Genomic DNA, 22,050 nt, shown 5'->3' on the forward strand with positions numbered 1-22,050 from the left:
ATTTGAAAGCAAAATTTAGTAAGCTTTCTTTGCAGCTATTCTAGAAGTAGCCAAGAGCAGCCCACAGGCATGCTGGTGAATTCAGATGCGGTCAGCAATCAGCATTTTTGGAAGAAATGTGTATCTGTGGAGTTTGTGCGTGAAAAATATCTCGTCTGATGGATTATCTGGATTACCTGATGAGACAATGTTCAGCTTTACTGTGACTTGGCAAAGACTTGTTTTTCAGATAGAAGCAACTTTTCAGGCTTGTATTACAAAGGGAACTAATTTAGATGTGGAAGACGATGCCTTCACATATTGTTGTAACCAGATATTTTCCACTGTTTAAAAAGATAAATATAAAAATTTTCAGACTGAACATTTCCTGTTTTAGGTCATCCAGGATTACAAAAATGTAATCTATTTGCTAAATGTCAGAATACAGAGCGTCTAACACTATCGTGAGAAACTTGTGGGCTTCCAGAATCTTCTTATCATTGTTTGCTGGAATTTTGGCCCATTCCACCTAAAATAAATAGTGGGACTGATTGAGTTTTGTAGTCCACCTTGTTCAATTTTATCTGACATTGAGCTAAATGCTTTGTGTTGGGCACTAGCAAACATCGACTTTATCCTTACTCCATCTTGTAACTAATTTAGAAGACCCATTTGTGCCCAGGCTTTAACTTTACCTGACGTTTAGAGATGCTTCTTCAGTATTTCCACATGATGCTGCCACCCCTTACTTCACAGGATGGTGATCTCTGGGTTATCTCCAAAAAAATTAAGGTTTATGTCCCTGAGTGCATTTGAAAACTCTGATCTGGCTTTTTATGTTCCTTTAGGAGTGTGACTTCTTTGCTGAATGGCATATGTTGGTACAGGACTCGTTTCTCACTGGATAATTACCAGCTTCATTAGTTAGGCTTATTTGCACATTTTGCACAAAACTATAGTTTTGTTAAGCTAGCTCAATGTGCAAAACAACACAATAAAATGGCAAATAGAAGACAAATAGAAGGCAAGAGTGCAGAGAAAATTAATCAGCTATTTTTGCGAGTTGCTTATGAGGTTTAGCAGTAATAGGAATTTGTTTTGCTGTCCTCATGAACCTCATGATTCTTGAGCCTTTTGTTTTATGCTCTGCAAGTTTTTGGGGTGTAAATCTTTAGATATACTGCTAGTGTTTCTTTAGTCCAACTCTTCCAACCATGGTCGCACAGATTGTAAATATATCTGTCTTTCATACAACACAATGCCCTCTCATTGAATTCATAGGCTCAGATTAATTATTTGAAGTAACATTCTCTCCTTTTGCCCTTAAGTCCTAATTAAGACAAATTCAGCATGCCTGATCTTGTAATTATGAAGCTGTGAAGAAAGGAGGTTACTTCAGGACCAGCTACTTAATGCTGAAAAACAAGAAAAAGATGCTGCAACTGTGTGGGCAGGACATAGTACTGGAGGTTTTATGGCAAATTTGCAGGTTTGTTTTTAGTATGAGTCTCTATGCAAACTGCAAAACAAGCCACTGATTAATTCACCTTCTTGAGCCACTCAAGGTTAGACCAATTAGTGCAAAAAGTGGGAGCGCTGTGATATGGCAACTGAACTCAACAAAATCTTTACGCTGATAAATAAAGCAGTTAGCAAAAATCAAGAAGCAAACAAAAATACTGAAAAAATAATCATTTCCTAAGAAAATACAATGTGAATGCTGGAAACTGAAGATTTTGAACTGAACTGCAGAAAACTTGCTCAAATGTAATAAAGTAGCAGAAAAATTAGATAAGCTGAAGTTCCCTCAGAACAACCCGCTGTTCAAAATAGTTCTTGAAATATAATAATTGGCAGACACTTTATAAAAGCAAGAATGAGCTTCCAGTATATCAGAACCAGCAGATAAACTGAAGAAGCACAAAATTTCGAAACATGGTTGGGATGGAAAGTAAAGACCAGGAGAGGAGGAAGCTTCCATTTAAAAGATATGAATTGGCCAGGGTGTGACATTCCTGCGCTTATGTAGCAAAATAATTGTCTCTTAAAGAATGAAGGTTCATTTTTTTGTTATATTTTTAATGGCACCGCTTTATGACCTGTTTAGTATTTAATATTATTATTATAGTTTTAGGGTTTTGAAATGAAATGCTCGTTTGGAGCAGTGGGAGGGCATCAGCGGTGCAGCTCTAGAATGGTTTAGGTCCTACTTAGCCGAGCGTACTTTCAGTATATGCCTTAATGACCATGTGTCTTCCTCTGCTCCTCGCTTTTGGGGTTCCACACGGCACAGTTTTCCTCTTCTTCATGCTGTACCTGTTCCCTCTTGGCTCTATTTTTTAGAAAATATGGGATCTCCTTTAATTGTTAGACACATGATACCCAGATATATGTCCCACCAAAGAAAAACCCTCTGTTTTCATATCTTGATGACATAAAAGCCTGAATGGCTGTGAACATTTTAAAGTACAATGAGAAAAAGACTGAGATGCTTTGGAAGCTCCACTGAGATCCCCAATGTAGATGTCAGTTCCTTGGCCCAGTAAATCAGGCCATCAGTTACAAATCTAGGGGTCAAAGTGGATGCTGGACAAATCCCTACACACTCTCCCCTTCCCTCAGATCAGCTGATCACCCGAAGCGTAAGGTCAAAGTAGGTCGTGCTTTTGCTGTAGCAGCTCCTAAATTATGGAACAATCTTCCCTTGAACATAAGAGAGGCCTTGTCTGTTTTTAAATCCCTTCTTGAAACCCATATTTTCTCCCTTGCCTTTGACACTATCTGAGATGTTTAATATTTTAATTCAGGGGTGTTTTATTGCATTTGAAGTCCTTTTGATTTTATCTTTTGTTTATTATTGTATCATGAGACTGCTTTTTCGTTTATTCTGTGTACAATACAACACAATACAACACTGGGCTCACACCCAGTGAGCATTTTTGTTTTGTTGAAAATAAGTCCAAATAAGGACTGAATGGCTAAGACTGAATAGTGCAACAAAACAAAAGAAAAGCATAACCACTTAGTGCCAGGCCAAACCAATGACCTGGTGAGTGCTAGTTTAGTGCATTACTGATTAAGCTATCAAGCTCAACAGCCAGCGTAAAATGTATACATAACAATCCAAGACCCACATCCACTATGGGGACAGTCTATCAGCGCCATCAGCGTTGCGTCCTCTCTGCGTCATGCTTGGAAATTACGAGTCTTGCTACACAGCTCACATTTTTCTAATGGCAACAAACGTGGACTTGGTCTCTGCTACAGAGGAAGTGTCTCGTTGTCAATGCGCATTCAGTGCAGCACAATAGTTTAATGAGACTTTAAAGTAAAACTCGTGTTTCCACCCACCAGTGTAGTGTCAATATGGAACTAACATTTAGTTATACTCTGTATTATTCGTACCAACAGTTACGGCCCGTGCTTTGACTGTTCAAATCATCTTGTGCACGAAGCCCTTCAATTCTCAGGAATTCTGTCTTTGGTGGTAGGAATTGTTTTTTCCTTACAGTCAAATCAAACATATTTAACTGAAATTGTACAATGTTTCAACAGTATAAATGCCAATCATGAATTTATGGACGTAAATTCATCACTTTCAATACGAATTCATAGGCGTGAATAAACTGTCAAATTTACCGCATTTGAGATAGTAAACGTTTTACTGCCCCATGAATTGGAAGAAGCCCCTAACCTCCTTTATGATGAGGAGGACTACTGTGATTAATACGAAATCTCTCTAGAACTGTGAAGTAGTCTATGTACAATCTCTAACTACAAAACTGTGGAATGTTTTACTTCTACTTTCTAGATGACTTTTTCAACTATCTTGTTTCGTCTGCCCTTTTTTTGTTGTTTTGTATGTTATTGTCGTCACATGTTCATAAAAAACTGACATGAACCCCGCTTCAGGGTGGCTTTGACTAAACTGCTTAATAATCACCAGGAGATGCCTTACTTCAGGCCACCCTCGCTACACATCGGTGTGTTAAAAGTCCAGGAACAGGACCACATTATCACCTGGGATTTTAAAGATGTAACTGGAAGACCACTAACCCCCCAAAAAACACTAAGTGGTGGTGCTATCAACTGGGCAGACGTTGAGGAAAATCAGTTTTCCATGAATTTTCCTCCAAGGTGCAGCAGGTGGTGTCCTATATAATAAGAGGCCATGGACTGAGAGGTACAGCCCCCCCTTACTTAATAAATGGGACCGCACAGATTCAGTTTTTCAGGGGGCCCGTCCTTACTGATCCTGGGCTCTTCATAAAAGCAGAGGATCTTCTGCATCCTTTGGCTCCCCTTACACCTCCTGGGATGTGCTCGACTAAGGGGGGCTCATTACAGTCGAAGGGGAGGATTGTGGAGGTAAGTATTTCTAGTTTGCTCATAATTCATAGCTTCAGGTTTACAAAAATCCCATTACTGCTTTTCTTTATTTACAGTTGAAAATATTTGTTTTTGCTTTCTGATATTTATGCAGTCCATTTGCATTTTGCATAAATGCATATTTACTTTGTCTGCTTGAGAGCAAAATAAATGTTCTTCTTTTATATAATTGTGTATTTACATTCACACATAAAGAGCATTAGCCGTTTGAAACAAATTCACAACAATAAGCTAAACTAGTCGGTGAAGAACACATAAAACCCCATCATAGATCAATACAATGACAATCCCTAACAATATATTTCACTATGCTTTTCTGTTTTCTGCCAGGAGTAGGGTCCTGTCAGGGAAAGCAAATGTTCCTCTCAGAAATCTGCAGTTAAAGGAGGTATGGCAAAACTTAGGTTTTATATTGAAATTGGTTAAATTATTGTGACACATTTGAAATTACGGATATAAATGTGGATTTTATCAGGTTGTGTTCTATCTTTACGTCTAGTATACACCACTTTGTTCACTAAAATTGAGTTATGTCATTGTGAAATCCTGAAGAAGTTGTACTAATATCTCTCAGGAATACCATATCAGTTTTAAGATTTAAAAATAGTTTTTGGGATGTAACTGTAATGACCACCATAGTTTTTTTTTGTTTGTTTTTTAGGGAGGCTGGGGGCAGGAATATTTTGTGAGACTTAGATTATGCCGGCACATCCCAAAAGATTTGAATATCAGCAAAAAGTTTAATATTTTTTGTCCCTTATTTCATAAAGTTAAACTTGTGTAAGTGTGAAATATTTAGACCCATTTTGTCTTGTAATTTAGATGATTATGGCTTACGAACAATGAAAACTGTATGTGCTTATATTGTGTCAACAGATCAAACAAGAGGACAAATCTGAGGTCCACATCATTGCCGTGGACACCACTGACAAACTAGCTGGACGTATTGTTGGAAGATGCAGACAGCCTCTTTATTGCCAGGGAAATCTGGAAACCCTTGGAAGAGGAACTGGAGGAGGTTTGAAGGAAAACAAATTATGGAGATTAAAAACAAGCCGTGTTGACTTCTGCTATGGCGAAGACAAAAATGGCCGCCTAATCTATGGGCGCTCTGGTTGTCAACATTCCCGACATATATAACTGACTCATGACTCTAATACTGTAAATTGAAATAGCATGAAAGAGGAAAACAAGAAGAAAAACAAACAAAAATTGAACAGCGAACGACAAATTACCGAGAAGGCACAATAGCCTTGATGCTAGCGAACAGGCCGAAAAGCAATGGAAGATAATATCATTGAGAAAATCGAGGCGGACCTCTTGGATATGAAAAATCAACTGGTGGAAAATATGAAAGCGCTTAAGAAGTACCTAGACGATCTGAAAGATAACTTTAGCAAGAAATTAAATCCTAGTGCAAAAGATCTTGGCACATTGGGTAATAAAGTGGAGGAAATAGAGGAGAAATGGATAAACTCTTTTAATGAAATGGTTCTATTTTTGTTGTTGTTGGGGCCTATATGATTATGAAATCTAGTTAATTAAGGTTGATTCTTGTTTATTTTTCTATTTTTTAAACAGCACATTAATTATTTAACATTAGCTTTAAGTGTTTTAAAATCTAAGTGTTTTGCGTTAAAATAAAAAAATAAATATTAAAGAGTTTGAAATGCATGACTTAAAGGGGAATCATCTGCAAATGATTAATGCCATGAGTCTTTCTTTTCACAAATGTAGTGAAAAGTTGGTGAATGAGTTAATGACAATGAGCTTACTGAGTACATAAAAAAAGTAATTGTTTACGATCATTCTAATGATAATGTTAAATGTTAAAATTGACTTTAGATTATTAGCTGACTATTAATTAATAAAAAATGCAGCGAAGAGTTACTTGTTTGCACTAAATAATTACGAGGTGTCCATATCTGGGGATAGCTAAAACTCATTCAGGCAAATGATAACTGGACTGGGAAAAGCCTGACTTTAACTGTTTTATTGACTGTTTTTGTAAAACTTGCTCACAGCCCCCAATCAGGAGAATAAATAATTTATTTTGAATGAATATTTTGTAATTAAAAGTTCCTCAAAGAGGAGCTAATGCACCCCAGGGTATTCAGATTGATTGTCAAAAGAGTCATTATATTACGATGAATAAGTCTTGATAAAACTACCCAAACAGGCTTTCTAAAAGGATAAGTAGAAACAACAGCAGCAGTCATGTTTGATTTTAAACATAATTCAAACTGACTGAGGATGAGAACGGCCCTACAGATCGAGAAGCAATCAAGTCATGTGACAGCAGATCTGCAATGCTGTTTATTCTGGGTCCCATTCCTCAACATTCAGCCTGTCACGTCCAATAAACGCAAAGCGAGCCTCAAAGCTCAGCCTCGTTTGTAGCACTAAAAAGAAAGTTTTGCTGGAAGTTTCCAATCATCTGAGGTCACAACAAGTTCTTACAGGAAGGTAGACAGGTGTTAAGCTAAGGATTAAGTAATGTAGGTCTCTAAGCTTGTAGCAGACGATGCCAGGGCAGCAGTTCAGGGCTGCAATCAGCCTCTCTGCTCCACCCCTCTGCCTACATCCCAGTTACTCTAATTACATTACTACTGGGGAGATGGATAATCATATCTTAATGAGGCTTCGAAGACTTCAGTGCACAGCGTGAATCTCCACCAACAGGGATGCTATACCTTCATGAAATCTCTTGGATTTGCATACATTTGGTGCTTGAAAAGCCTGTTTCTCACCAAATTTGTTGCGCAGGGAAACACATGGTCACGGTGACATTGCTGAGCATTACACCTTTTGATACTTTCCTTTTTAAAGCTGTTTAGGATTCACTATAAGAATACATGCACAACAATTATAATTTAGCAGCAAAATTTATGGAGCAATATCCATGTCTGTGTAAAGCTTTGGCAGCTCCCTCAGATGCCTTTTCCTGTATTCATTTTTCAAACTGGTCTGACAGGAAAGGATTTTTCAATTACTTCAAGCTTTGGTATTGATATTTGGTATTGGTCAATGAGGTTGTGTTGGTCAAAAACTGCCAGGATGGTGGATAGTGCTGGAAATGCTAATTACCATAAAGACTGAGGTGAAGTTTTATTCATGATGAGAATATTGCTCCTCAGTATTATGAATAAGGTCTGCTCTATTTAGACCTCAACAGGTGTGCTCCTGACTGTTGGAATAAGACTAACGCCAATGGTAAGATCAAAACAGTGTTCTGAGGCCTTGAGAAAAAATATTGTAGCAATTGATGACTAATAGAAATAACCCAGACCTGAAAGGACAACCATGCTTGATTTTCAAAATAAGACAAAACATGATCTACAAAATAAAAGCCTTTAAACAATAGATGATTGCAGGAGTGGGCTTCACACTACTGTTGGAGCTCCCCCAGTGATGGGAATGGGACTATGCTGGTCCTTTGAAACAGGCTTATTGAAACTTCCAAAATAAAAGCCCACACCTTACATAGTTAATATGGATTTTGTGAGCTGACAAGTGCATAGAAAATGATTTTTAAATAGCAAGTGGGTTCTATTTAACTAATGCAACTAACCCAGACCTGAAAGTACAACCATGCTGGACTTTCAAAATAAGACAAAACATGCTCTACAAAATAAAAGCCTTTGCATTTTAAACAATAGATCATTTCAGGACTGGGCTTCACACTAATGTTGGAGCTCACCCAGTGTTGCCCATTTAAAATAAGGCTTACTGAAAATTTCAAAATAAAAGCCTCAGTCTTCCAGAGTTACTAGTAATATTTTAAGCTGATAATAGCATAGACAATGAATTTAGAATAGCAACCAGGTTCTATATATCTAGTGGAACTACGCCAGACCTGAAAGTACAACCATGCTGGACTTTCAAAATAAGACAAAACATGCTCTACAAAATAAAAGCCTTTGCATTTTAAACAATAGATCATTTCAGGACTGGGCTTCACACTATGTTGGAGCTCACCCAGTGTTGCCTCAGTCTTCCAGAGTTACTAGTAATATTTTAAACTGACAATAGCATAGACAATAAAAAAAATAGCAAGCTCTGGTCGGAGCAAAACGCACCAAGAGGCAGGCCCCGTCTAAATTTCTTCCGAAATTTTCTAGTTCACAATACTCTTCTGATTGGTTGATCAGCACCTTGTGATGACTCCTTCCCTAGATGCTCTTCTGCTGGGATTGTGAGTCACTTTTAAGGCTGTTAGGAACAGAACTACTGAAACAATCCAAAGACTTTGCTAAACCGGGTCGAAGTCAGGGCCGATAACCATCTTAGGTTCGATAATGATACCTGTTTTGGTTTACATTGTATTTGTCTTATGTTTTGTTTCCAAATTCCCACTTTGGTTTTTCTCCACACCTCCAATGTGTGTCCAGTGTCACATTTTTACCTTCTTTAAGAATGTTGTGATTTTTTTCAGGTCCAATACATTTCTAAATCCAAACTGAAGAACCAGCAAGACAGCCAAAGAACAAAGCCAGAACCAACACCCGCCCGTCTCCCAGAGACCTCTTGGCTTGGTACTCAAGAAAAAAAGATTAAGCTGCAAAACCCTTCTTTTAAACTCCTCAGAAACGGGCAAGCTTTTGATAAAAGATTTTTAATCTGTTTAATGGAGCATTTAGGTAAGTATTTTAAAATTTTAACTTTCTTTGAGTGTGTGTGTTTGTTTTTGCTTATTAAACCATTAGTTTTTTTACCTTCATGTGGTAAAAAGTAAAACAAATTCTTGATTAAGTTAATTACCAGAATTGTCTTATAGTCTTTCTAGTTTATATAAATGTAATTATTTTATCAATACAAAATAAACAGATTTTGAGAAATGAAAAGGGGAATTCATTCCTGACACTAATTATGAGACTGATTTATTTGTCAACAATATAGTAGTTTAATATTGCTTTGCAATACTACAATGGCCATAAAAGTGAAAAACATACTTAAAGAATAAACTCAATTATTTTGGAGGTGGGGAGGAGGTGTATTTTTTAGCTTTTCACATGACAGAAAAATGAAAAACAGAGTCCATGCACACAATTTTCCTTTTGGGACAGTTTCCTGCTACTAAAGATGATCACTATCCCCCTTCTGGAGGATTTGTCACAAAAGTCAAACAATGGTATAATACAACCCCAGACTGAGATCAATTGCTTAAGCAACACTGATGGTTCCTACTTCCACTTGGATGGCCAAAATCACATCTGTGTGTGCTGTTTTCAAACACACTCATGAAGGGACGTCATTACTTCTCTTCTGATCCCCTTCAGCTCCCCTATTTCCTTTCTAAATCCCCTGCTGTTAGCTCTCCTGCTGTTCTATAACGAGGATCTGATTAGGAGTGTTATAACTTCAACACCTCCACATCCTGCAAAAATTCCTGGAAAGACCTTGTTATCCCCTCATCAGCTCTGCTGCTGGCTTCACCTGCCTGCTGATTGGTCACTGCACCATCATCGTCCCTCAATTTTAAAAGGGCAAAGCAGGTTTTGGAAAATACCAACAGACTTCTAAAACTTCACAGCTTCTTTCTCCAACTTCAGCACGACTCAATTATCTCTAAGGATCTCAGGAAAATATCTAGCTAAAGTTATACAGAGCAACTCTCGACTGTAATGGTTTAGATATGGTTTAAAAATAATCTTTTATTTACCTGGGTTTAAGATTAGATAAACCTTAGACACAACCTCAGCTTAACATGACCTAAAGAAAAAAGCCAATGGTAAAGAAACTGTTTGTGGACACCTTGTGATTTAACCTAAACAACTTGAAAACTACCATGTTTGCGTTATGTTTTTACACCGCTATGCAATTACTTCTTTTTAATGATCGCTGTTGTTTGTAAAATGTCAGTTTGTTGTTGGTAAGAATCTACATAGCTAGTTTTGTCCCACTCTTATGATAACAAAACACAAACAGTCCGGGTTACAATTTACTCATACACGTACTCATCGTCTTCCGCTTATCCGGAACCGGGTCGCGGGGGCAGCAGACTCAGCAGAGACGCCCAGACGTCCCTCTCCCCAGACACCTCCTCCAGCTCCTCCGAGTGGAGCCCAAGGCGTTCCCAGGCCAGCCGAGAGACATAGTCCCTCCAGCGTGTCCTGGGCCGTCCCCTGAGCCTCCCCCAGGTGGGACGTGCCTGGAACACCTCCCGAGGAAAGCGTCCAGGAGGCATCCGGTATAGATGCCCGAGCCACCTCAACTGGCTCCTCTCGATGTGGAGGAGCAGCGGCTCTACTCCGAGCTCCTCCCGGATGGCCGAGCTCCTCACCCTATCTCTAAGGGAGTGCCCGGCCACCCTACGGAGGAAGCTCATTTCAGCCGCTTGTATCCGGGATCTCGTTCTTTCGGTCATGACCCCAAGTTCACGGCCATAGGTGAGGGTAGGAACGTAGACCGACCGGTAAATCGAGAGCTTCGCTTTTCGGCTCAGCTCTCTCTTCACCACAACGGACCGGCACAGCGCCCCCATTACTGTGGCAGCCGCACCGATCCGTCTGTCGATCTCCCGCTCCATTCTTCCCTCACTCGTGAACAAGACCCCGAGATACTTAAACTCCTCCACTTGAGGCTGGAACTCCTCTCCAACCTGAAGAGGACAAGCCACCCTTTTCCGGTCGAGAACCATGGCCTCGGACTTGGAGGAGCTGATCCTCATCCCAGCCGCTTCACACTCGGCTGCGAACCGCCCCAGTGCATGCTGTAGGTCTTGGCTAGATGGGGCCAGCAGGACCACGTCATCTGCAAAAAGAAGAGATGAAATCCTCTGGTCCCCAAACCAGACCCCCTCTGGCCCTTGGCTGCGCCTAGAAATCCTGTCCATAAAAGTTATGAACAGGACCAGTGACAAAGGGCAGCCCCGCCGGAGTCCAACATGCACCGGGAACAGGTCCGACTTAGTGCTGGCAATGCGAACCAAACTCCTGCTCCGCTTGTACAGAGACCGGATGGCCCCTAGTAAAGAGCCACCGATTCCATACTCCTGGAGCACCCCCCACAGGGCATCACGAGGGACACAGTCGAATGCTTTCTCCAGGTCCACAAAACACATGTGGACCGGTTGGGCAAACTCCCATGAACCCTCGAGTGCCCTGTAGAGGGTATAGAGCTGATCCAGTGTCCCACGGCCGGGACGAAAACCACACTGCTCCTCCTGAAGCCGGGGTTCGACTATCCGCCTGACTCTCCTCTCCAATACCCTGGCGTAGGCCTTACCAGGGAGGCTGAGGAGTGTGATCCCCCTGTAGTTGGAACACACCACCCCAGTCTGCCAATCCAAAGGCACTGTCCCCGTCCGCCACGCAATGTTGAAGAGGCGTGTCAACCATGACAGCCCAACAACATCCAAAGACTTGAGGTACTCACGGCGAATCTCATCCACCCCCGAAGCCTTGCCACCGCGAAGCTTTTTAACCACCTCGGTGACTTCAGCCTGGGTGATGAAAGAGTGCAACCCCGAGTCCCCAGCATCTGTTTCCACCAGGGAATGCGTGATGACAGGATTGAGGAGATCCTCGAAGTACTCCTTCCACCGGCCAATAATGTCCCCAGTCGAGGTCAGCAGCTCCCCACCCCCACTGTAAGCAGTGTAGGCGAAGTACTGCTTCCCCCTCCTGAGGCGCCGGACGGTTTGCCAGAATCGCTTCGGGGCCAACCGGTAGTCCTTCTCCATGGCCTCACCGAACTCCTCCCAGGTCCGAGTTTTTGCCTCTGCCACCGCCCGGGCTACGGCAGGCTTGGCCTCACGGTACCCGTCAGCCACCTCAGGAGTCCCACAAGCCAACCACAGCCAATAGGACCCCTTCTTCAGCTTGACAGCGTCCCTTACTGCCGGTGTCCACCACCGGGTTCGGGGATTGCCGCCGCGACAGGCACCGCAGACCTTACGGCCGCAGCTACGGGCAGCAGCATCGACAATAGATGTGGAGAACATGGTCCATTCGGACTCTATGTCTCCAACATCCCTCGGAATCTGGTCAAAGTTCTCCCGGAGATGAGAGTTGAATACATCCCTGGCCAAGGGGTCCGCCAGACGCTCCCAGCAGACCCTCACTATGCGCTTGGGCCTGCCAAGTCTGTCCGGCTTTCTCCTCCTCCAGCGGATCCAACTCACCACCAGGTGGTGATCAGTGGACAGCTCAGCCCCTCTCTTCACCCGAGTGTCCAAAACATGCGGCCGAAGGTCTGATGATACGACAACAAAGTCAATCATTGACCTCCTGCCTAGGGTGTCCTGGTGCCAAGTGCAATTTATTTAAAACAAAAAAGTGAATATCTGCGAGGGAAATCGTAGCTTTCAGTGACAATGAGATTTCTAGAAACAGCGTTGACCACTTAAATTCTTCACTGAGCAGATGTCTGGAGTAGAGGCTGACATTTTTTCGGGAGTCCCATGGGTCACGGCGGGACGGGAGACAGCATCAGTAAAGATCACGTGATTGGGACGGTACAGGATAAAAAATGAACGGGAGCAGACGGGAGCGGGAGCTAACCAATAGGAGGGAAAATAAACTAGGATCAATTGTCTTTGGAAATGTAAAACTGAGACTTTGTTATAAACGTTAAGAAAAAAAAACTTGAATCGACGCCGCCATTGTGTAGTTTTTTTCCAAGAAGCCTATACTATAATGCGAGTCAAAAGAACTACACAACCCACAAGCCAACAGTGCTTCTGATCGATGTTTTCCACCTGCGTTCAGAATGGAGGGAGCAAACGCAGGTGGAGAACTGGACGTGGTAAAATTGGATTTGTAACGTAAAGTCAGAAATAAGGACTTATCTATTAAACTCATAGAGCTGACAGGAAAGTCGCAAATATTACCGAACTTCAGGAGAGTAGCGATGTTAACACGCAGTCTGCTGCTTGTAAAACGTGTTTAGTCGTAATCAAGTTCACCAGTGATTAAGGGACACTTGTAAGGCAGATTCTGGATTAAATCAGCCCTGCATCTCTTCATTCATCAAACCAAAAGTACCATAAAGTCTCATCTGACCAACAAAATTGCTGCATGTGCTCTAAAGATTTAAGAGGTAAGGTACGGAAGCCCGTGAGGGGACATGGGGAAATTTATTTATTTTGCGTCTCCACGCAATACTTTTGCGTTCGGCATTTTGGAGCAACAGCACAGATGACAAACTGCTCATAAAACAAACACTGATATGTGATTGATATGGTTTATTTGTCATATGCAGGTTAACACGCAGTAAACAAGGCGATGAAATGCTTAGAATAAGAAGAACCGTTCAAATCACGATAAAAACAAAAACACGGCGTACAAAAAAAAGTCCACATCATGCAGCAGTAATAAGGAAACAAAGTGTCACAGATGTGGTTTTGTGCAGTTTTATGGTCCAGAGTTCAGTAGTTTGTTTGACAGCTTGTGGATAAAAACTGTCTTTTAGTCTGATTTGAAGATAATTTTATTTAAGGCTGATTTAAAAATAAAACTCAATAAATCTCAAAACGGGTGTAGTGTTTGTTTCATTTTTGCAGTTATCTGGTTTGGAAACTATCCCACAAAGTATTGCGAAATAACGCAAAGACTATTGCATGGGAACACAAAAGAGAAAAAAATCCCCCCATGTCCCATCGCAGACTCCGTAGAAAGGCTTCATCAAGGGAAGATATTAAATAAATATGTTGTGAAATAGAAAAAAATTGAATGTACCATTAAATGTACAATTTATTTAATACATCATTAAATATTAAGTGTACCACTAATTACGTCATGTCGTCTTTAAAATTATACTTAATTATTCAGTGGCACATTTAATTGCATAATAGTCCATTTCATGATATAATGGTACATTTATTGTTTCTAATGATGTATTAAATAAATAAATGGTACCTTTAATTTAATGGCACATTTAATGTTACATTTCTTTCATGTTACATTTACTTCACTTATGGGACATTCACAACATTTATTTATTTAATGATGATTTTATTGTATTAATTTTGTCCAGTTTGACCCTCCATTCTTGATGCCTGTATAGGAGGTCATGTCAGAATTTGAATCAGGTGTTCTGGAGCAGACACACATCTAAAACTTGCAGGGAAGAGGACCAGGGCTGTGAACCATTGAGGTACAGTTTCTAAATTATGAAGGTAATGCATTTTTGCCCTTTTGTTCAACAAGTACAGTTCTCTTACTAGGTGCATTTTTCTTTCGTTCCAGCAACTTGAAACATAAAAGTGATGTCATTGTTCAAAGGAAACGATCACTTAATAAATAAGTAAAATACAACTAGGTACATTTTGTTTATTCAACTAAGATAGGCTTGGTCTGTTTCCTTGTTTGATATTTTATTATTTCTTCATTATTATTCTTTTTACTTTAACTGGCCTTTACTACAGCTAAAAACAGGGACCTAACTGGTCCTTCAAAGAAAGAAATTACCAAAAGACTAAATGAAGAAAACAAAAATGGGAGTGGCACAGGAGTGGGAGTCAATTTACCAGGAGTGGGACGGGACAGGATTTTTTTTGTTATGCTGGCCTGGGATTGGGATGGGACAAGACATTTTTCTGTGGGAGCGGGATGGGACAGGAGAGAAAATCCACTCCCGTGTCACCCTCTAATCTGGAGCAGCAAGACAATTTCCACAATTCATTACTTTTGTGTCAGTTTAAGCCAGAGATGTCTCTGAGATTTTTGAAGGCCAATTATTGGAAGAAGCTGTCAACGCTGCTTCTTGAAAAGATGAAGAGTCCCAGATCTTTACACAACAAACCTCAGCATTCATGTAATGAAATGTGACAAATGTTTGGAACCGAAACTTATGAGCGTAATTGTCAGGCAAATTGTGAATTAAAATTTTTAAACGAATGCTGAGTTATTTATTAAACTAAACCTAACAAGTAAATGGTTTTATTATAATGAGTTATTATTTCACATCAGTAATTTTTATGTTTTTTTTATTTTCCCACTTGTAGTGTACATGTGTTTAACTTGAGTTTTTTCCTACACCATGGCATTAAGAAAATTCGCTCTATTATCTTGCAGCAGATTTAAGAGATTGATTTCAAACCCGTCTTCTACCTGAAAATGTCCAATTAATTAGTGCTTAGGGACAGCAGGCAAAGCCAGTAGCCAGCTTTCACCCTGGGCTGTGCCCATCAGTCCATCTGTTTCTTTTGAAAACTAATTTTCTGTCCAGGAAAAAAACACCTTAGAAGATATTGTCTTCATTCTTCTTATCTTAATATTGATCATTAAAGTGCAAAGTTCAATATATCTTCTCATGTATATCCACCACAATATACGGTAGATTGTGCAGGACATGAAAAAAAAAACACATCTAAGGCCCATGTATAGAGAGGCTTAGGCTGTCGAAGCGGCTGTCCCCTGGTTCAAGTCCCGGCGATCTTTGCTGCATGCCTCCTCCCTCTCTTCACCCCATTTCATGTCTGCCTACTTTCAAGAAATGGAAAAAAAAGGCCACTAGTACCGCAAAACAAATCCTAAAAAAAACAAAAAAGTGTTTTGAGCCCAAATAACTATACACTAACAAATTCAAATTCAGCACAGGTTTAACTGGAGCAGAGAAGGTGTACTGCTAATCCTTTCCAATATACTGGTCCTTCTCAAAATATTAGCATATTGTGATAAAGTTCATTATTTTCCATAATGTCATGATGAAAATGTAACATTCATATATTTTAGATTCATTGCACACTAACTGAAATATTTCAGGTCTTTTATTGTCTTAATACGGATGATTTTGGCATACAACTCATGAAACCCAAAATTCCTATCTCACAAAATTAGCATATCATTAAAAGGGTCTCTAAACGAGCTATGAACCTAATCATCTGAATCAACGAGTTAACTCTAAACACCTGCAAAAGATTCCTGAGGCCTTTAAAACTCCCAGCCTGGTTCATCACTCAAAACCCCAATCATGGGTAAGACTGCCGACCTGACTGCTGTCCAGAAGGCCACTATTGACACCCTCAAGCAAGAGGGTAAGACACAGAAAGACATTTCTGAACGAATAGGCTGTTCCCAGAGTGCTGTATCAAGGCACCTCAGTGGGAAGTCTGTGGGAAGGAAAAAGTGTGGCAGAAAACGCTGCACAACGAGAAGAGGTGACCGGACCCTGAGGAAGATTGTGGAGAAGGGCCGATTCCAGACCTTGGGGGACCTGCGGAAGCAGTGGACTGAGTCTGGAGTAGAAACGTCCAGAGCCACCGTGCACAGGCGTGTGCAGGAAATGGGCTACAGGTGCAGCATTCCCCAGACCTGGGCTACAGAGAAGCAGCACTGGACTGTTGCTCAGTGGTCCAAAGTACTTTTTTCAGATGAAAGCAAATTCTGCATGTCATTCGGAAATCAAGGAGCCAGAGTCTGGAGGAAGACTGGGGAGAAGGAAATGCCAAAATGCCAGAAGTCCAGTGTCAAGTACCCACAGTCAGTGATGGTCTGGGGTGCCGTGTCAGCTGCTGGTGTTGGTCCACTGTGTTTTATCAAGGGCAGGGTCAATGCAGCTAGCTATCAGGAGATTTTGGAGCACTTCATGCTTCCATCTGCTGAAAAGCTTTATGGAGATGAAGATTTCATTTTTCAGCACGACCTGGCACCTGCTCACAGTGCCAAAACCACTGGTTATGCAAAAATACAAGTTAAATGCTGCTAAAATGTGCAGGAGGGTTAAGCAGTACAAGGTACAAACATTTCCACAGTTAGAACACAGGGTTTGCATGCTTTTATCAGTGGTCTTAAGCAATTTTACTCTGTTTATATTTTGCCAAGAAAATAATCAGCTACATCCCTGCACTTCATTTCTTTGGCGTTTTACCTGAACACAGAAAGCTCCATTCTGTGAAGGATAATTACAATCCCACATTACAGCCATTTGGATGTCATTTTCATCTGGTTGGCAGCGCTGGCAGTTTCTTGTATTACTCTCTGTCTCACTTAATCTCCATCTCTCTGTTCATTCCACATCCTAACTACTCTGCAATCAAAACTGCCAGTCACAGTTAAAGCCTTAAATACCTGACGATTCCCCAATCAGACACACCACTCTGACTTCACCTCAGATGCTGCTCCATCTGTCTGTGACTCTGCTAATTTTTAAAGACAAACTCATCATCGCCTGAGGGTGACGAGTTCTTCATCAACACGCTGCAGTGAGTTACTCAAAACAGTAGATTATGATTACAATTACCTATTGACATCCTCTGTTTAATTTTCCTAATTTTGGCCCTAAATTGTGGCTGTCGTTACTGTTTTGGATATGTTTTCACTCCAACTGCATAAATTGAGAAAACAAAACTTGGCATTAAAGCAAGGCCCTGTTTACACAACAACAATCCACTGAAAACAAGATTTGTTTTTCGTTTCTGTTTACATCTACATAACGTTTAATTGACACTAGCAGAAATGTGAAAACTGTGTAATTTTCCTGCCATGACACCAGTTGGCAGTATGTCCTTTGAAACTCAACAACATGCGCATGTTCTCTGATGTATTACTTTATTACTATAGAAATGTAGATTCATGCTTCAACCATTTTTAAAGTATTTTACCATCTGTCGCTTCTATCTGTTAGATCACTGAATATCCAGGTGCTTTTGAGCATAGTTTTTTTTTGGCTCTTTTTTTTAGAAGTAAATTTAATTAGACCTTTATTGTTCTTTAAACCCAGCTATTTTGCTCAGCAGTGATTCAAATCCAGGGAAGGTTCACCACTTTTTCGTGTTTTCTTTGTTTGTGGAAAATGGCTCTCACTGCTGTGTGCTTAGAAATTGCTTTGTAACCCTTTCCAGACTGATAGATGTCAATTACTCATCTCAACTAATTATTTCTTGACTTTCTTTGGAATGGGACTCAATGATTTGCTCTTTGAGATATTTTAGCCTACTAAATGTCGTCAGACAGGTTGCATTTAAAATACTAGCTGTTAAAAATTTGTTTAACGATCGAAAGCTGATTTTGATTCTGAAACATTTAAGTGTGACCAAAAAAAAAAAAAAAAAAAACAGGAAATTTGTAAGGATGCAAATACTTTTTCACAGCTATGGCACTGATTTTAAATCTGGATAAAGCAAAACGTAGGTGTGTCCAAACCCTGGAGCACATTTAGAAAACAGGGGTTTCATATAAGTTACTTTCCCTTTAAGATCCTCATCAGCAGAAGTATCTGATCCACTTTCTTAATCCACGAGCTCAGATTGTGTCCTCAGTTGATATCCTCTGTCGCTGTGATTTACAGCTGACTCTAACTTGACCCCTTTCAGTTCATGCTTCTGCTAACTACTAGGACCTCGTTGAGCTTAAACACAAAGATATTAGCCTCCAAGGTGGCAACTGTGTTTGACAACCAGGAAAGAGGAACCATCTGAGCAGAGGAGGGAGTTGCATCTAAACACTCTGAGGTGAACACCTGACTCTATAATGCCCCTCTTCATTGTTTGTGTGTCCGCATCTGTGGACTGTGTGGGGTCATGTTGCATAACTGCAAAGCCTCTCAGACTCTTCCTGTGGCTCATTAAATGTGTGAGAGGATAAAGATGGGGCCGACATCATTAGCACTCAGTTTCAATTTGAGACTCAACTGTACTGCAAATCCACTCAGTTCACATTCATTTAATTAACTAATCCACCAATTATTGACAAAACTCAAATGAAAACTACAATTACAATTTTGCCTATCTATAAAATCAGATATACATGTGAAAATTTAACCTGACTGAACATGTCTACAGTAATAATAATACAACATCCTAAAGTTAGTGGTGCAGCTCTCAGTTCATCTTAGGTCTCTCAAGGTATCAGAGCAAAATGTCTTTAGAGTCGAATGCATATTAAATAACTCAGTATTAATACTGATAAACAGCATTAAATAACAGCAACGTTTCTTAACCCTGGTCCTGAGGGCCTAGTGTTGAGGTTGACTCCGCTGCGCAGTTGATGCAATTGTGCAGTTCTACTGTTGAAATCAGCCGAATCCATCAGCACATGTGAGGATTTGGGTCTTTTTCTTCATTTGATATATTTACATTTTTGATTTTGCACTTCACTGCTCCCCAAGAACCTTTTAAGCCGCTTTACACCACTGCATCCAACACTTTGCATTGCACTTAGTGATGTAAGACTTGTAAGCAGCTGCTAAACCATGAAAAAACTATCTGATGAAACTTTTCTATGTGCTGTTCTTGAGCTGATCTGAAGGCCACATGAAGTTTGGCGGTTTGTAGCCGTTGATTCTGCAGAAACTTGGTGACGTCTTCCCACTCTTTGCAGAAGCAGTCTGCAGTCCTAGATCCTGGGTTTTATACACCTGTGGAGGTTATTGGAAGACCTGAATTTAAGGATTTTGAGGGGTGACCCATTACTTTTGGCAATATAGTGTATCTGAATGTCACTACATTTATTTCGACCAGACCAATTCAAAGGATTAAAAGGAAGTTTGGCTCTATGGAAGCAACAAATAAATAAATAAAATATGGTTTTAGTTGTTTTGCAGAGTGTTGTAGCTTGTTCATATAATTCCGTGAAGTGTTTTAAAATTCAGAGTAAGGAGATGAGAAATGTATTAATTGAATGGATGATTTAGGTTAGAATAAAGTCTTCTGCAGGGCGTCTGCGTGCAGAAACCCCTAAACTATGATTATAACTTGAGGTTTGATGTTTCAGCCTCAGGATCAGCGCTCATTACCCAACCGCTCCTCCACAGACTCTGCATTTTATCGGTCCCTTTACTCCCATAGACACGATATGATGGTGAAAGGCAACACAGCCTAATTCCACTTGACATCTCTCTGAGGAGGAGTTCATTTGAATACCACACCCCACATTGAGCATCCGGATAATAATATGGGCAATTTGGGCGCTGCATCAAATGGTGTTACCATGTATCAGGCAAACAGGGCATCAGTGCCTCACACTGCGTCTTTTTCTCACTCAGAGCTGAACAGCAACACATCAGTGAACACTTCATTGCATGAAAAAGACCAAGTAGTGGCAGCTGTGTCCTGCTACAGCCTTGCTTCCTGTTATTCTGGAAAGCAACTTTCGGATCAATAAACCTCCAGCTACCCCAGCCACCAAATGGGCCCTTTATTGCTGCCTCAGAGAGCCAGCTCCCCTCTCTAAAGGACCACTTAGTGGGCAGACAGCACCATGAGGAGGGCTGTTTAGCAGAACGGCGAGCTGCTGGTCAAGTAACCAGAAAATGGGTGGCGTGCTGCAGATGTTCCATCAGCGCTTTGAGTGAATCACCTCTGATCTGATGCAAATTTATGGGCTTACAGCTGCTGAAATATGAACAAGTCTTCATGCAAAAGCTTTTCTAACTTCTGTTCATGGCTGTGGTTCTCAGATCCAGATGGTGTTCAGGGCTCAGGCGGTTATTCAGGTTATTGGGCATCAATGTGCAGCCTCACAACAGTGATTTCCTCCTGCTGCTGCACTCAGAACATGCTCACTCCATTCTGATTTTAGTATCAGGGCTATTTTCCAAAAAAAGAAGTGCATAAGTTGAAGCTTCATTTCTGGAGGCAGACATTTATATACAGATAACCTTTTTGTCTTCGCCATCTGATATTTGCTTGAACTCTTTATTTTTTAGGTCAGTTAGGGTTACTTATAAATTTACGAAAGCCTAGATGATACTTTGTAACATTTTGACAACACGGGAAGCATAAATTAACAGAAAAATCTCTTTAAAATTTTTTAGGAAGAACCTAAACCAGGATGTGATTCTCCTGCTCTTACATATCCACAACCTATGTTTGGGTGTCGCTAAGTACCTTCATTCAGTTAGATATTCATACCTTTTCACCCCAGGCTATGTTCCGTAAGCCCTCTATGGATAATACCTTCCTCGTTATCCATCTGCACTCCTCCATGACCAGTTTTTTCCCCTTACTGTTGTAAAAAACTGTTATTTTTAGCACCAGAGAAAGGTGCAAGATTGGCTTTCTTTTTCAGCAAGGTGCTAATGAAATGTATTCCTTCCAGCTACTGTGCAGTGTATAAGAAAAGCTATCAAACAGGAGTGTTTGATTATTGAACCATTGCAGATTTCTCTTATTATAATTGCATTTCTGAAAGCTAATATATACCCCTAACCAAAGCTAATTAAACATTTGGGACCTGCGTGCAGCCTACCTGACAGGGAGGATTTTCTTTTTGCAGACGGATCTCAGACTTCTTGCAGAGACAGAAATCACCTCTGAGATCTTTTATTGGCTCGAGACCCTGACTGTGCTTCGTTGAGCAAATGATATGCGGATTAATGGAGATGGGGAAGGAATGGTTTAAAGAAAAATTATGATAATTTAAGGACTGTACAGCATGCTGATACATTAAACAGATTAAATTAGTCTGGATTTCGAAAGAAGAAATATGTTTTGAAGCATATTCTTGTGTTTTCATCCATCTATTATGGCAAACTGAACCGTTTTTCAGATTATCAGTCTCTTTTGGCTCTTTAGGTGCTAACTATTAAACATTTTCACACCATCTAGACCTGTAGCTTCATTTCGGTATTCAGAGCTCTTCCGTCTAGGTTAATTTGTTTCCATAAGGTGTCAGTAGGTATCAGTGCATGGTTGTTTGTCCTGTGCGTCTCTGAGCTACTCTGTGATGGACTGGCAACCTGTGCAGGTTATACGCTGCCTCTCATCCATTGACCGCTGGACGATGGATAAACATAACA

General features: G+C 40.5%; 1 protein-coding gene across 1 annotated transcript in view; it reads right to left on the minus strand.

Annotated features, from left to right (window-relative positions):
* lhfpl3 (LHFPL tetraspan subfamily member 3) overlaps positions 1-22,050 on the minus strand; it is a 48,746-nt gene that overhangs the window by 22,526 nt on the left and 4,170 nt on the right. The window lies entirely within an intron of this gene.

This window comes from Girardinichthys multiradiatus, chromosome 17 (assembly GCF_021462225.1).
Source record: "Girardinichthys multiradiatus isolate DD_20200921_A chromosome 17, DD_fGirMul_XY1, whole genome shotgun sequence".
Taxonomy (NCBI): Eukaryota; Metazoa; Chordata; class Actinopteri; order Cyprinodontiformes; family Goodeidae; genus Girardinichthys; species Girardinichthys multiradiatus.